The following is an 18023-nucleotide window of genomic DNA, read 5'->3' as shown; positions in this document are numbered from 1 at the left end:
ACATTTGGTTGAATACATACGTATGACACAAAATTTATATGAGCGAAGCAATTTTTTCTATCTCTTCAGGTACTAGGCATAGGCAATACCCCTATCTATATAATGCATCACAATAGGACTTAATTTGATAAGAAATCTGTTAGATTAAGGGTAACTGCAAAATGTACCTACAAGTATTGTTATAGTACAATAGCTTATTAATCGTTACAATTTAAAAAAGAGTTCGTGTGTATTTGATCACTTGTCATCAGCTAGCTCCAAAATTATTCGTATGGAAGTATAATTGGCTCTAATAACTTCATGCTTCAGAGGGCAAAAAGAAAATGCTTTTCTACTTGTCATGTTATCTTCTTGGGAGTTCATTGGATGACGGAGAAACACTGGCATCCATAAATAGATTAATCAAATTTGGTCGCTTTTGGTGGGCATAATCACCGAACTTTAAAGCTTAACAGGAAAATAATCTCAAGATCTGGCCTTAAGATTAATTATTACTGAGCTTCTTCTGTGTCAACCTCTTAAAAATTCTCTGTATCATCGCCATCATCTAAGGGTATATCTTCATTATAGGAACATCTAAGAAGCTGGACATGTAGCAAGATCCCTTAATATATTCTGGCATTTTATTAAAAAGATACTCAAGTTTCAGAAACTGTCAAAGCACTTATGTCTGAGGGTTCTTATAGAAACCATGGATGACAACTTCAGCAACAGGTTAAGAATTATTATAGCATGGTGCAGTCTAACCAAATTCAAACGACACAGTGGATCCTCTTTTCTATAACTTATTTCTTATAAACTGGCAACACCGTTCTATGTCAAGATATACAATATTATGATAATTCACGATCTTCACTGTCAAGGGGAAGACAACATTATAATTTATCTTGATAGCCAACCATTCTTCATCAAGTTGAAGTTCATGAGGTCCTGGCCCAAACTATTTCAATAACATGCAAAAACTTTCTACCAGGGATGCACTTATAAAGGGATAGAAACTTCATGCGACGACCACACTTATCATCATCATGCTTAACTAAAGTAGAAAATTTGCAATGCATATGTCTATAAAACCAGTAACATGGTTTTAGTTTTCTGAGCAAGTTCGCTTCCAAAAGTTCCTTCGTGAATCTCTTGCTCCAAAGTTGAAGCTGATTTTGGTTTTTGACAAAGAAGAGTTGTCGAGTCCCTGCATTCACTGGTGCCAACAAGCCAAGCACGTGTCCATCATAATAATCCTCTCCTTTTTTGCTCTTTACTGAGAAGGCTTGTCAGACCCCACTTGTGAACCTATACTAGGTATGTTGTTGTTGTTATTATTTTTGTTTTCTCTAGATTTTGGAAAGATATTGTGATCATTCCATCCTGTGTTCTTAGCAATCAAATTAAATTATGTCAATTTTTGTTGAGGTACTTCCGTTCCTCCAATTTTTATTTTACCGAGTTTAAATTATTCCTTTGCATATTTTGATTAGATACCAAATTATTACAACACTTTCTTTTTCTAGAGTAGTGAAACTATTAATACTAAATTAAGACTTCCTCAAATAATTCATATTTAGTATTTTTAAGATCAGTTGACAGAGAAGAGACGTGCATGAGAGGTTTATAGTTATGTCATCTAATACAAGTGAATAATAAGGTATTGGATAAACATACATATATAACAAATTATATATATATATATATATATATATATATATATATATTAATTAATTAAGAGATATATGGATACAAACATGTATGTGATATATTCTTTTATGTAACTTTTAGGTGCAGAATTTTGAAAGATTGAAAGACGACATACAGACCGACCAGTATGAGTGAAGCGCTGGTCTTTGTTTATGAAGATGTAAGTTTTGAGTTTAGTTTCTTTTATTTAAATTTTTGGTTCCTATAGAAAATTTTGAGCGTATTAAGAAAGAAAATGATAGAATTCTCAAGACTTGCTAAGTGTTTGGCTGTGGAAGGTTTCTCAATCTGTAAACAAGACCTCTTTTGTTGTTATTGATAAAATAGATTGTGGTGGTTAGAACTGAAGAAAATATGACCAAAAAAAGGTTAAGGCTATTGAATTCCCCCAGAGTAGAAGATAGTAAAGGGGACTGAGAATTCAAGGTGCCTGGTAAAGGAGTTTCAACATCCAAGGAGTTACTACCGATGCATATATCCTGGATGCAATATCTACAAGCAAGTTGAGAGGGCTTCAACCGATCCACAGGCTGTGGTAGAAACATATGAAGGCAAGCATAATCATGATATTTCTACATTTATTAGAGGAATAAAAAAACATAGACTTAATTATGCCCTGTCAGCAGCAGTAGATGCTGGAGTGACTTTAATGAGAGTGGTTATCTTTTTTCTCTTGATGGGGAATTGGTGGAGAATATTGTAATTTTGTTTCTTGTCCCATTGGAAAACACATTTTTATTATGTCCTTTGACATGATTCTATTAGCCTTTTATTTTTATTAGTACTGTTAGATTCCATAGTTGTAACTTAATTTTGTGGTTATTTTTAGTTAGTAGTTAGCTGATAGTTTTTTTTTAATATAAGCATTGTAATAATAAAGTATTTTTACACTAGCACTATTGAAAAATTGAGTGTATAATGTAATCTTTTGGTTTAATTCTTAGGTTTCAGGTTTCCTTTTCTACTACATTGGTGTTGCTGATCAAGAATAACAAACCAACTTTTATGTTTCTAAGTAACTTCTGTTGCCAAATCTCCAACTTAACTTAGTGTTTTTCAGGTTTTAATTTTTTTTTTCTATTACATTGAGTCTATTGATCATGAATAACAAGTCGTCTTTTTATATTTGTAAGTATAATCTCAATTGAGAGTTATTTTATACGCCAATCGGAAACTAATTGTATTACAACAACAACAAACCCAGTGTTTTCCCACTTAGTGGGGTCTGGGGGGGGGGGGTAAGATATACGCAGTCCATACCTCTACCTCTAAAGAAGTAGAAAGGCTGTTTCCGATAGACCCCCGGCTCAAGGCACGAGATACCACACAAACACATAGTAAAGCACAGAAGCAGATTACATAACATAACATAAATACGGCATCCATAAGTAATATAAAATAGAGGAAAGCAGAGGAAAACACACAGGTTCGTAGTAAAACATGGAACACGAAACATGGAATCATAACAGGAATAAAATTCCCAGCAAGTAATTCCCTACATTAGTGACCCAAACTGGCCCTAGTCTTCTGCCCTAATTCGCGTCCTCCAGACCTTCCTATCTAGGGTCATGTCCTCGGTGAGCTGTAACTGCTCCAAGTCCCGTCTAATCACCTTACCCCAGTACTTCTTCGGCCTACCCCTACCCCGCCTAAAACCATCCAACGCTAGCCTCTCACACCTACGGACCGGGGCATCCATGCCCCTCCTCTTCACGTGTCCGAACCATCTCAATTGGGCTTCCCGCATCTTGCACTCCACTGAAGTCACACCAACCTTCTCCCTGATAGTCTCATTCCGAACTCTATCCCCTCTAGTCAGCCCACATATCCAGCGCAACATTCGCATTTCTGCCACCTTCATTTTTTGAATGTGGGAGTTCTTAACTGGCTAACACTCCGCTCTATACAACAAGGCCGGACGGACTACCACCTTGTAGAATTTGCCTTTAAGCTTGGCCGATACCTTCTTATCACACAACACCCCCGACGCGAGCTTTCACTTCTTCCATCCCGCCCCAATACGGTGCGAGACATCCTCGTCAATCTCACCGTTACTCTGGATCACGGACCCAAGATACTTGAAATTATCCCTCTTATATACCTCCTGTGCTTCCAGCTTTACTACTACCTCATTCTCCCGCCTCACGTCATTAAACTTGCATTCCACATACTCTGTCTTGCTTCTGCTCACCCTGAACCCTTTAGACTCAAGAGTTTGCCTCCACACCTCTAATTTGTCATTCACACCCCCTCGAGTCTCATCTATCAGAACTACATCGTCTACAAAAAGCATACACCACGGCACCTCCCCTTGAATACACCGCGTCAACACATCCATCACTAACGCAAACAAAAAGGGACTAAGAGTAGATCCCTGATGCAATCCTGTCAGGAGAGTGAAATGCTCTGAGTCTCCTCCCGCCGTCCTCACCTGGGTTTTCGCCCCATCATACATATCCTTAATTGCTCTGATACATGCCAGCGGTACTCCACTCACCTCCAAGCATCTCCAAAGCACCTTCCTGGGGACTTTGTCGTAAGCCTTCTCCAGGTCGATAAACAACATGTGTAGATCTTTCTTCCTTTCCCTATACTGCTCCACCAACCTCCGTACCAGGTGGATTGCCTCCGTCGTCGAGCGGCCGGGCATAAATCAAAACTAGTTTTCTGAAATAGACACTATCCGTCTCAGCCTCACCTCAACCACTCTCTCCCAGATCTTCATAGAGTGACTCAATAACTTAATCCCCCTATAGTTATTGCAACTCTGAATGTCCCCCTTATTCTTATAGAGAGGGATCATGGTACTCCACCTCCAAGCCTCGGGCATCTTTGCCGTCCTGAGACCAAGCCTCGGAAACTAATTGTATTATATTATAATATTATTAAAAAGAGAATTATTGTATATTTATTTAAGCTCCAAATCTTGTGATAAATAAAAGGGAACAAATACAGTTTTTATTGATTGGCATGAATAGACATGTGCAATATTCTTGAAAACACTTGATACACGTGCAACACACGTATCCTACACTAGTATATATATATATATAGAGAGAGAGAGATGTTTTTCTTATCATATATATATTTAGGACTCTTTTATTATTAGTTATGCTAGTAGCTCTTACCATATATTTAGGAATTTTTAATTTTAAAAATATATTTTTATTTGTACCATATTATTTAGAAATCTTTTATTTTAGATAAAAATATGAAAAGACTATTTTATCTATTGCAGATACTTTTAATAAAGGCAAAAGTTAAAATCAATTTTTAAGAGTCCCCACACTTTTAATATATTATTATTATTATTATTATTATTATTATTATTATTATTATTATTATTATAGACTATAGACTATAAATTGTAGATATAAATCTTTAACTTATTATAATTTTAATATAATTTTATACATAAATATATACTTTGCATAGAAAATACTGAATTCATATGAAATCAACACCACTATGTTGCATGTGGTCCTGGATATCATGAATAAATATATTAAAAGATCACTGTTGAGAATTAATCTTACAAAGTCATTAAATTTTGTTTTATATCAATACTAGATGGCCCATGCCTGTCCATAGCACGGGCATTCCCTAAACATCATTATATAAATGAGAATCAAATAAAGTATACATTAACAAATTAAATATTTATATAATATGCTTCGTGTCTCTCTCTATATAATATTAAAAGTGTAAAGACCCTTAGAATAGTGATTGAACTTTTTACCCTTTATTAAAAGACTCTTATTTAGATAAAATTATCTTTTCACTATTTTTTAATTATTTTTATTATATTAACTAGATTTTCTAAAATATATGGGACTCCTAAAATATATGGTAGGAGAATTAATTAATATTTTCCTTTCTACTGTTCAATTAGATAAATACTCCTAAAATAGGACTCTATTAAGGAAATACTTCTATAAATATTGAGATATGTGTCAAACTAGAGAACAAACTGGTTTGCCTATTGGGAGAATATGATTGATGCTCATCTAACTTCATTCGATTGCATGTCTAGATTGATAGATGCTTGATTTTCTAATCCTCAATTTCTTCACTGTTTTTGTCAGCATAATAGAATTCAATATGCTTGTATATATATCTTATTTATTTTCATTCAAAATCATTCTTTAGGGTCAAAATTATCTCTCAGACAAGAATTAGTTGGATCAAAATCGAAGCTTTGTGATCACTATTATATATATATATATATATATTTATAGTTTACAGGTCGTAGATGAATGTCAGTTGGCTTTGAAAAATTTCTTGCGTAATGGTTAGGTTTAATTGTATTATTTTGATATATTTATTATCTTATTGTTTATTTTGATTTACAGATGCTTGATGAATGTGGGTCGGCTTTGAATTGTTTTTTAGGTAAAAGTTAGATTTAATTATATTATCGTAATATCTCTATTAGTTTGTTATTTTGTGGTAGTTTACAGTTCGTAGATGAATCTCGATCGGGTTTGAGAAATTTTTGTGTGTAAAATTTAAGTATAATTGTATTATTTTGATATCGCTTTTATCGTATTATTTTGTTGCAGTTTATAAGTGATAGATAAATGTTGGTCGGCTTTGAGATTTTTTTAATGTAAAGGTTAGGTTTAGTTGTATTATTTTGATATCTCTATTATCGTATTATTTTGTTATTATTTACAGGTGGAGATGAGTGTCAGACGACTTTGAGAAAATTTTTTGTGTGTAAAGATTAAATATAATTGTATTATTTTGATGTCTCTATCATTGTATTATTTTGTTTTAATTTACAGATGGTAGATGAATGCCGATGGCTTTTAAAAATATTTTTGGTAAAGATTAGGTTTAATAAATAAATGAGAAAAGACATGTTTCCCCCCTGAACTTGTCCTCCAAACTCACTTTAGCACTTAAACTTAACTTCCGTTTATTTATCCCCCTTAACATCTTTAAACTGTATTAATTTCACCCTTCGAAACTAAATACCACTCTCACAACAGAGAGTGTGCACACACGCCAATAAATCAGCGCCACGTCACTGCCACGTCGGAGCCATGCATGAAAAGTATTTTTTAAAAATAATTTCATGTATATATATATTAAAAAATATTTTTTTCACATACATTCCCACCCACCAGCCCACCCCCACCCTCCACCCTTACCCATCCCGCCGTCATTTGTCATCTTCAACATTGGCCATGTATGGGTTCTTTATTCTTGGGTCTCAAATTTCAACATAAACTAACAAAATTCATACCAATCAAACTCAAATTTCAACTACAACTTCACAACATCATTAGAAAATCTCAATAATCAATTTGGAATCAACCATGAATTCAATAAACACATTTTTTTTTGTCTTCAAGCTTTTTAAAGGTTCAATAATGATGGATACAAAATTAAACTAGTAAAATTCATACCAATCAAACTCAAATTTCAGGTACAACTTTACAACATCATAAAAAAATTTCAATAATCAATTTCGACATCAATCTCATCTTGAATTCGCCGAACTCATTTTTTTTTATCTTCAAGCTTCAACAATGGCGGATACAAAATTAAACAAGAAAAATAAATACCAATTAAACTCAAAATTCAAGTACAACTTCACATCATCATCGGAAAACCCCAATAATCAATTTGAACATCAACCATGAATTTGACACTCATTTTTTTTTTGTCTTCAAGCTTTTTCAAGGTTCAATAATGGTGGATACAAAAGACAATCTCATAAATCCAACAACAGATTTCTTGAAAATTCACATAAGTAATTTAGTTCAACAATCATGTATTGAAAGACTTTCTTTTCCAAAATTATTTTCTAACCCATTAAAATTCATAACTTTTCACACACATTTTTTTTCTTTCTTGAAGAAATTAATGAAGATAATAGAAGTAGAGATGGAGAGTTAGAAGAAGGAGAAAGGGAATTGAGGTGGGGTGTAAGAAGAAATACTAGAAAACGGAATGGAGTGAGGAGTGTGTGTGTGTGTGTGTGGGGGGGGGGGGGGGGGGATTTAATAGAAGGGTGTCGGGAGGGTGGAGATTGGGTGGGGTGAGAGGTAAGGGGTGAGTTTCTTTTTTTTTTTTTTTATATAAAATTTAAAAAAGTTGGACCATATCAGTTTTTTAATAGAAAACACGTTTTTTTTTAAATTCAACGTCAGCTTTAGGGGTGAAATTAATACGCTTTAAAGATGTTAAGGGGGGGGGGGTAAATAGATGAAAGTTAAGTTTAAGTGCTAAAATGAGTTTGGAGGACAAGTTCAGGGGGGAAAACATGTCTTTTCTCTAAATAAATTCTTCATCTTTACATACTCAAAAGATATTAAATTTAATTATTATATTCATCTTTATTATTAAAAAAAATTCTATTTAATGTAATGTTTGAACTCATTAAAGTGAGGTACACGTGCAAGGCACGTACACCTAAACTTAGAGGTGTGCATAGGTCGTTTCGGTTCAATTTTATATATTATCAGTTTGGTTTATCGGTTTTCGATTTTTAAATATGCTAAACCAATAACCAAACCAATAAGATATTTTTTATTGGTTTTTGGTTTATCGATTTTTAGTCCTTAACGGTTTGATTTTCGGTTTAATCAATAAGAAAATACTCATAAAATAGAAATAGTAGTAACTAACTTGAAAAAAAATCGAATCTTAGTTGCAACCAAAAATCCTACATAATATGTTTTAATTTACATGAATCTTTAAATCTGAACTAAATGTTGTTAGGAGAAATTAAGAGTTTGTATAATTGAAATAATAGGTTTGTTAATTGATAGAAATTAAAGAGAAACATTTAATAAGTCATATATATATATAAACTTAATAAGACAAAATCGAACAGAACCAATACCCCAATAATTTTTTTTTATAAAATCATTAACAAATCGTTAACCCAATAACCCAATAACAATAAACCAATAATATTTTTATCGGTTCGATTTTTGCACACCCCAACCTAAACTAGTATATATATATATATATATATATATATATACTACAATTGAAGGTGGTCCAACTCATGTATAAGTACATATACAATTGCATGAATTTGGATTTTAGCAGCTACAGTTGACAAATTAGTATTTCAGCTGGGTATCAACTTGAAATACAAAGCTAGATATGAATCCAAGTAGCTCTTGCAAATGCCGGGGACATTCCTTTCCACCAGAAATTCATAGTATATGATTAAAGTAAGTTACTCTAGGCTGATCTGCTTCAGAGAATGATTCTTTCTTGACCTGAAAAAAATTTGAAGATGTTCAATTTTGAAATCTTTGGAATTCATTTTAGTCATCAATTCAATCTTTCATGACACATTAAATTAATATTGTTCAATATAGGAGTTCAATCGGTAATCTATTACCATATTAACTTGATGGCAATTAAAACTGCATAAGAAGCTTGTGAAGTTAATCTATGATTATGATTCCTTCTTGAAAACAATATATTCAGTTGAAATTGAATATTCTAATAGTAAGGTTGAATCAATTCCTATTCGAACAAATGTTGAGAAGAATCGACCAGTAAACGCGTTAGTAGCACACTAATAATATCGGGAGCTTAAAAAGATTTGTGCCTTAGTTGGACCATGTAGCTTGACCGAGGCAACAGATGGACCAAAAGAAACAGAAAAGATTTGTCCATTAATCAGATATTGCACTTATGCAATATCAGTTACGAATTAAATTTAAAAGTTCTTATAAGAACAAAGCACAATTAAGAAACTAAACAGCCAAGATATTCAGAGGAAGAAGTGAAAATAAAAAAATAAGTACTTGGAGCATAATTTTCTGTCCTTATAAATAACTTAGCGGCATATGATGTTCCCGTTAGCTTCTTATCAAGTCGTAAAAAATATTGATGCAAAAGTTTCATAAGAAAATGTTAGGCAAGAAATGGAAATGGAGATATACATAATACTTTCTTAGGTGATAATATAAACAACTATTTCATATAGTCTAGAAGAGAATACAGGAATGAAACAGAGAAAGAAAGATGATGTGAATCTTTAGAGAGGATAGACTAGAAGAGAATACAAGAATGAAATAGAGAAAGAAAGATGATGTGAATCTTTAGAGAGGAGAGAACGAAATGGAAGTAAAGAGTAACAAGATGAGAAGTGAGACAAATAACCTAATTAGAAGCACGTGCCTCTGAAAAGTCATGTAAAGTTACCAACGATGTTTCAGTTAAATGACAGTTCCTTCTTCATTGTCAGTTCTACCTCCGAAGAGTGAAAAATTTCAATAGTTTTCAGGTTGTCTTTTATAACTCTTTATATATACAACAAGTATAAGTAAATCTAGTTGTGCACATGATTATTAGGAAACTAAGTTATTCTCTGATGCATAAGAAACACTGAGGAAATCAAATCACAGATGAGAGCTTACTGGTTAAGCCGATCGAAGAACCACAAGTCAATCAACATTCGAGAAACCATAGAGAACAAATAATCTATCTGAAGAAGACATTATATTGTCAAAGAAGATTACTTGATCCTACAAAAATAATTGTTGATATGTAGTGAAAATATCACTTTTTTGTGGTAAAATTGATTAAGATATTTTTTTACAGCTTTGTGGTTTAGTCATAGTGAAGTATTGGTGCATAGTTTCTTTTGAGAGATGCATGAGAATCTTGAACATTATAAATAAAATTTTCAATTATAATTACATGTGAATTTTTTCTTGTCGGGAACAAGGAGAAATAAGTCATCAGATATGCATCAACCCATCACAACATTAATATTTCATTATGTATCCATTTCAGTTTGACGATTGAAATAAGAAAGAGGGGTAACAATAGTATATACACTTCAAGATCTGAGAGTTCATCTTCACTATAAGATAGAGAAAATATAAATAAATTGAACTCTGTAGCTTTCTATAGCTTCGATTATTTCAAAGAAAAAATTATTCCTAACTCTTTCCAACAAAAAATCATGAAAATCATTTAAACATTGCACATAATGTTTTACTCGCAACGCCATAGTAAACGCAAAATTAGATTGTAAGATAGATGGAAAGTTCAAAGTTATTTTAACTTAAATTATTTAATTTGTTTGGCAAGAACTCTAAATAGTAAGTACTGAAGCAAATTCTTGTTAAGCTACCATTTATCCTTGAAGTTTACTATTTTTTTGGCTTGTCCGAAAAAGAATTTATTTTTATATTTAGTAAGTTTTTCAATTCCAACATCATACATGACAAGTAAGATGACAAGATTTAAAGGGATACACACATCTTTAATTAGACCACAATTCAAAAGTCTCCTTATGTTTCTTAAACTCAAATGTCCAGTCAAACTAAGACATTCAAATTGAAACACAAGGAGCAAAAAATCTTAATGTTAGAGAATATCGGCAAGGGTCAATCTATTCTCCTGGAATGATGATAGAAGATTTCATTACTAAAATAATACTCGTTACCAGGCCTGTCTTCCTTTTCTTAAAAATTTCTTTTGGCATTTATCTGCACATTTTTGTTAGCAGCGGTTTCTCCATTTTAACAAATAACTTATGCACAAGTGTTATATAGGCAGTCAGGTACCTGATTTCATTGAAAACTGCCTGAGAGGTATCAACTTCAAGTTTCAGTAATTTACTTTATTAATCAGGATTTTTGCAAAGTATAAATATCAAACACAAGAAATACTATACAAACCTTCTGTACTTTGATTGATGTGTAACAGGGATATCATTTTCAAACAGTTATGTTGAATTGTGATGATAATGTGAGTAAATAAGAACACATTGTATTTTGGAGTCTTTACTATTCCTCTTTTCAATAAAAAACTTATATACAAGTTTATATGAGTATGACTCCGTTGATCTTTACAACAACCTACATTTGATCATTTATTATTAAGGAACTGTCATTTTCATCCGGAGGTATATATCTAACCTCTCCATCTTACATTAAGATTTCCCTTACAGATATAAAATTATAGCATACTATCTTATAAATTTTGGCGGGATGTTGAAACCTAGAAGATATCAAATATGAAAGAAATGAAATAGAACAAAAATTTAGAAAAATATAGATAAACCAACTGAATAACTACTATTTAAAGCAACTCCACAAAAACATGAAAGAAAATATTTCCCAACTTATTAAAAATTAAGGAAAATGTTCAAACTTCTTACCTATTGTAAAATCTAACTGTTGTAGAGTTCAGATTCAAATCAGCATCCGGTCATAGTAAAACAAATAACTAAAAAAGAATAAAACTTTAAATCAAATAAATAGTAATAAATGAGTGCAAAATTAATACCAAAATAAATTGACGCACATGCACATTAGATTTTAACGAAACATTAATTTTTTTGGCTAAATAATTTATAGACGAAAATTAAAGATTTCGCCACAACTCAACGAAATAAAAAAAGCTGTAAGTACAAAGATTCAATTTGAAATCTCAAAAATATCAAACTGTTGTAGAGATTAAGGCTCATATTACCACACAATTACAAACTCAAATCTTTGAATAAATTTCTACTAATAAGTAACCAAAATTATTAATATTTGAGAAATCAAAAAGTAACCACAAATGACCAATAATAGATATAAATATAAGAGATAATAAAACATAGTTCAAACTAAAAGTCAGCAAACTCCTTGAACAAAAAAAGTAAAAAGATTGAGAGAGAGTGAAGAAAGAGGAAGTGTTGATGTATGTAAACTTCACTAAGCTTATTGCATTTGTAAGGGAGCAATTATTAGTGTCATATTAGATAGGGTTGAAAACTTAGTACGTTAAATAATTTTGAAAAAAGGTAAGAGCTAAAAACAAAACGAAAGACCAAACTACCATATGACTCGGATTGACTTAAATCTACTAAGATTTTCAACTTCAAACCTTCACTTTGACCTTCTTAGAAGCTATCAGTATAAAAATACACAATTATAGAGTAATACTTTTTCGTCTTAGTGTGTAATTTCTTCTCCTTACATACCCGCTTCAGAAAAAAGAACTCTTGCTGATTTTGAATCATTAAGACATTTTGAATTCTGTTGCAGTTTTTACCTGAAATTGAATATTTTTAAAAATAAATTTGTGCAAAAAAAGCCAGAGCAAATGTCATTCCTCATTTATCTATAGCATTATTTTTCATGTAGCATATTTCTAAGGTGTTATCACTGTTAAAGGTTTAGGCATTAGGAATATAAACTATATTCTTATATTTTTATGTTAACACAACGTTCTCAAGCTTTCATTCAATTATCTAAGTCTCTCAAGTGATTCTCATTAACTGAAGAATACAAGTGAGAACATAAAGACTAAAGTTAATAATTTCAATAACTATAAGAGAATCAATATATGCCATTTAAAGATAGCTCCAAGAAGAGATGAGATGGAAATTTATTGGAAAAAGGTCCCATTTAGGAGGGAGAAAAAGTTAAATGATATTCTTGAGTTGGAGTAGTTTGTATCATTTTCCTGCCTTTATTTGTCATATTATTAATTTGTACAACCTAGCTTCTCAAATTTATTTTCTGTAATTCTGTTCATGTCTACCCTCTTCAAATTCTTTTCCTGCAATTTTATTATGTAAATTTTGTCTTCCTGTTTCTCATATATTTAAATTTCTTAAGCTAACATTTTCTCAAAGCTAGCTATATTCTATCATGAAATCAAATTCAAGAACTCAAACCGAAACATTTTAGAAGTTCAATAAAAAACTCACTTATTTGAACACACTCATCAAACATTTACTACACAAACTAAAATAAAAAAGAAGCAAAATATAAAAATTTAAGAAAAAGTATTTCTATGAGAAATTAATGGAACATAACTCTACAAATAGCTTTACCTGAAAAGTTATTATACCGAATTTTGTCCAATAAACAATGAGTCAAACTCAAGTTTCAACCAATAACATCCAATGATACACATCTACACAATCAAAATATACATGCATATATAAAATCCAATAAAGGAAGAAAAATAATGTGCAATGATTCAAGTCCCACAATGGACAAAAAACACAAGAGAAAAACAGAAGAAAGTTGGTAAAAGCTAACAAAAGCAACTGGATATTTTTTTCTTATCATAGAACGTTTCTTCTTTGAAGATTCACAGCTCATAGATGCTAGCGAAACCTTGCGAATAACAATTGTTGCCTCACAAATAGCTGAAACAGTTGAGCACAAGAGTTACTACAAGGAAAAAACTTTACAATTCAAAATAAATGAAATAAATTTATTTAATATTTGTACTAATTAGAAAACCTCAAAATTGTTGATGGTCCGTTGAAGAGAACCCCAATTTCAAATGTTTTAAGTTAAAATCTCAAAACCTTTCATCACAAAATAAAATAAAAATTAGTCATTCACTTTGCAATGCTTCATTCATGCAGAAGAGTAACATCACAGAATCTCGAATCACTATAAATTATGTAAGTAAAAAATAAAAAATGTATAAAGATATAAAACAATGTGCAACCGTAAACTTAAAAAAAAAAAACAGAAAAGTAAGAAAGTGGATTAAAAAATCTTATCAGGAAGAGTGACATTGAAGTCAGATTAAAAAAATGAGAAATGAAGATTTAAGATGGAGAGAAGAAGGCAAAAGGGTCAGTATGGGTGTTGTACGTATGTACACGTGTCTATAAGAAATAGAACAGCTAAATTCATTTTAAGTTTCAATAAAATATCCATCATTTTATATTTATGACAATATCCTTGTACCACCAAAAGCTTCACTTTAATATTAATTAATAGAAAAAATGACTCAACATAGATTTGTATCAATAAAATTACTTAACTAAATTTATCATTACTAAAAAAATCTTACATGGCAAAATCAATTATTTTTTATATCACAGAAAAATGAACCCTCATAAATAAATAAAATTAAAGAAAACTCATTAAGAAATTTTTATCGACAAACTTAGTTAGCAAAATAAATATTATGATATTAGTGCAAAGGAATAATTAGATAGAACGATGCATATTAAAATTGTGAAATATTCGATCATCCCATGTTCAGCTTCAAAATGTGTTAATATTATGTTTAAAGGATATTAAGAGTACCATTAATAAATATTTATATATTAAAAAATGATATAAATATTTCTTGATCACAAAAAATAATTCGCGCTTCCATAATACATGCGATAAAGCTTTTAAATAAATGAAGACATAACACCTGTAAGACTAAAAAGTATCATAATTCAAAGACATATTACAAAAGAACTACAATTATTTGCCCTAAGTTTCTTAACCACAATCGATAGTGAAACAAATGTTATGGCAGAACCATATTATTTGTTTTACTAATTAATTTTTCTCCTAAAAATTTCTTAATGAGTTTTCTTTCTTTCTGTCTTTATTTCTTTATTTATTTGTGAGAGCTCATGTTTACATGATGTTGAGAATAAAAAGAATTCGAAGATGATTTCTAGCTGCACATCAGTAGGAAGAGAGGAAAAGAAAATGAGATAAAGACTTCTAAACTATTGACAAGTTCAAAGCCTTTTATCTTATATCCTCATCTACTACGTTTACTTGGCACAAACCAATCCCTCCATCATAATTCTCATCAAGCAACACACCTAGGCCGTTCATTTAAATGTCTGTCAAGTCACCACAACTCTTCTAAAGAATTTCAACATAGACATATAAGAGGCACACATTTTGCATAGGGAAGAATATTTTCTATTATTGTATGACCAATGAGAATTAAACAGGTAGGATCAGATTTAAATAAATTTTTTACTGTTTTTAATTTTTTCAAGACTATATATACATGTAATAATTTACAGAGTAATAAAAATGAGAAATTTTTTTAAATCGTTCTTCATATTTTCTATATGGTATTAGATAACTAAATTTTTTGCCTAAATTTTTCTCATCTACTTAATTTTCTCATTCAAGATATGATTGTAGATTCAACTAATATTGCTACTACAACAACTCTGGTAGGCAACACTTCCAGCTTTGATTTGAACAACCCTTATCACCTTCATGCCTCAGATGCCCCTGGTATGACCTTAGTGAATAACCTTTTTAATGGGAAGGGTTATTAGAGGTGGAGTAGGTCTATTCTTATTGGTTTCTCAGCAAAGAATAAAGTCGGATTCATCATAGAATCATAAGTTCAGCCTTCTGCTGAATCTTTAGATCTGCAAGTTTGCAGCAGATGCAATGATATGGTGACATCTTGGCTCTTGAATTCACTATCTATTAACATAGCGGATAATGTCATTTACTCCAGGACTGCCAAACAATTACGGGATAGCTTGGAGAATCATTTTGGACAATTCAATGAAGTAAAAATTTATCACCTATAAAAGAAATTAAGCAAATCAATCCAGGGTTCAACTAACATTGTTGCATACTTCATTAAGCTCAAAAGGTTATGGGATGAGCTGGATTCTCTCAATTTCAATGCCAAGTGCACTTCTGTTTGCATTTGCCAAAGTTAGCATACGCTGGAAAAGTCTTTGGAGGATGAAAGACTAATGCAATTTCTTATGAATCTAAATGATACCTATTCAAAGGCTAAAGGTAACCTTTCGATGATAAACCTTTTACCAAGTCTCGATCATGTATATTCTTTGATCTTACATGGTGAAAATCAAAGAGAGTCTTACATGAGTCCTGTTATTTCCACTGACTCCTCTACTTTAATGATTGGGAATCAAAGTTAATATTAAGGTTCAAGATAGCAACATTACAAATTTGTAGAAAATCCACAAATATCTGGGAATGCTTATCCCAAATCTGGCAATCCCAAGCCACAAAGATTTCAAAAATAGAATCTAAAATAGAAAGTAAGAAGAGAAAAATACAATTGTAATGTCACATGTACTAATTAAGGGATAACAAGTCATGTTGAAGATGACTGTTATATAATCATAGGTTTTTTTTCTAAGGATTTTCACTTCACACATGATAAGGAATTTCAAGGTCAAATCTAAGGAAATGGGGTGTTATCAATACTAAAAGATCATACTAGGAACAGTAACAATTTTGTTGAAACAAAAACTCATATCCATCAGAATGCAGGACAACAATACCCTGGTCAAGAATATAATAAGGAACAATACAATTAGCTTCTATAAATGTTTAAGTAGATGAGGATGGAGGAAACAACTAGTACGAGTGGAGCATATGAGTTCAATGCAAATTCAGTGGCTAGTACAATTTTAAAATATATTGGATTATGTTTTTCAGTTATAAATTCTAGCACCTGGGTCATTGTCTCAGGTGCATCTGATCATATGTGTTTTAATTCAACCTCTTTAACTTCTATGACCCCCATTCAAATTTCTTTGACTATTAGTTTACCTAATTGTCATACCATTCAGGCCACTTATGTAGGGACAGTCTAATTATTTTCTGATCTTGTTTTAGAAAATGTATTATTTGTTCCTAGATTTGAATTTAACCTCATGTTTGTGCATAAGTTCTCCAGTCAGTTTGATTGTACTTTATTTTTCATATTAGTTGGATGTCTAATGTAACACCCTTCAGTGAGGAGGACACAAGTTTTTGGCAAAGAAAAGAAAAGTCTATATTTGGTCCAGCCCAACACTAAGAAGTCTAGTTCTAATTTTAGCTAGGATTTATCACTTGACCCTTGTGACTTTAGTTCTATTTCTTTTCCTATTTCAAGTTCTATTACTAGTTCTATTTGTGGTAATACAACATCTGATGTAATACTTTGGCATATTAGACTGGGATATTTACTCTTTTCATTAATGAAGAATGTCAGTTTCATTTTTATTCCCTCCGATTCAAAATATTTTTTTGATGTATGTCCTAAGACAATCCAATCCAAACTTCCTTTTCCTATTAATCAAGTGAGAGATAAATGTACTTTTGATCTTATTCACATTGATACATGGGGACCTTATAAAGTTCCTATATATAACAACTATAGGTACTTCCTCATGATAGTAGATGATTACAGTGGAGGTACTTGGACCTATTTACTGACCACTAAAAATAATACATTTTTAGCTATTCAATGTTTTCTATAGATAGTAGAAAGATAGTTTAGTACAAAAGTCAAGATTATCAGATCAGATAATGCATTAGAACCGCATAAAAGTACAACTGTCATAAATTATTTTTAATTCTCAAGAAATCATCCATCAAAGTGCTTGTGTTGCTACCTCTCAACAAAATGGTATAGTTGAGAGAAAGCACATGCAACTACTTAATGTTGCAAGGGCTTTGTTGTTTCAATCTCAGGTACCTTTAGTTTATTAAGGAGAATGCATTCTTACTACCACTTTTCTGATTAACAGACTACCATATGGAGTTTTATACGGAAAAACCCCATATGATGTGCTATTTGGGAAGTCCCCTTCCTAT

General features: G+C 31.4%; 1 pseudogene; it reads right to left on the bottom strand.

Moving 5' to 3' along the window:
• Positions 1-491: 491 nt before the first annotated feature.
• LOC107879108 overlaps positions 492-18023 on the bottom strand; it is a 44917-nt pseudogene continuing 27385 nt past the window's right edge.

Source organism: Capsicum annuum, chromosome 8 (assembly GCF_002878395.1).
Source record: "Capsicum annuum cultivar UCD-10X-F1 chromosome 8, UCD10Xv1.1, whole genome shotgun sequence".
Taxonomy (NCBI): domain Eukaryota; kingdom Viridiplantae; phylum Streptophyta; class Magnoliopsida; order Solanales; family Solanaceae; genus Capsicum; species Capsicum annuum.
This window is presented reverse-complemented; position numbering and strand designations above follow the sequence as displayed.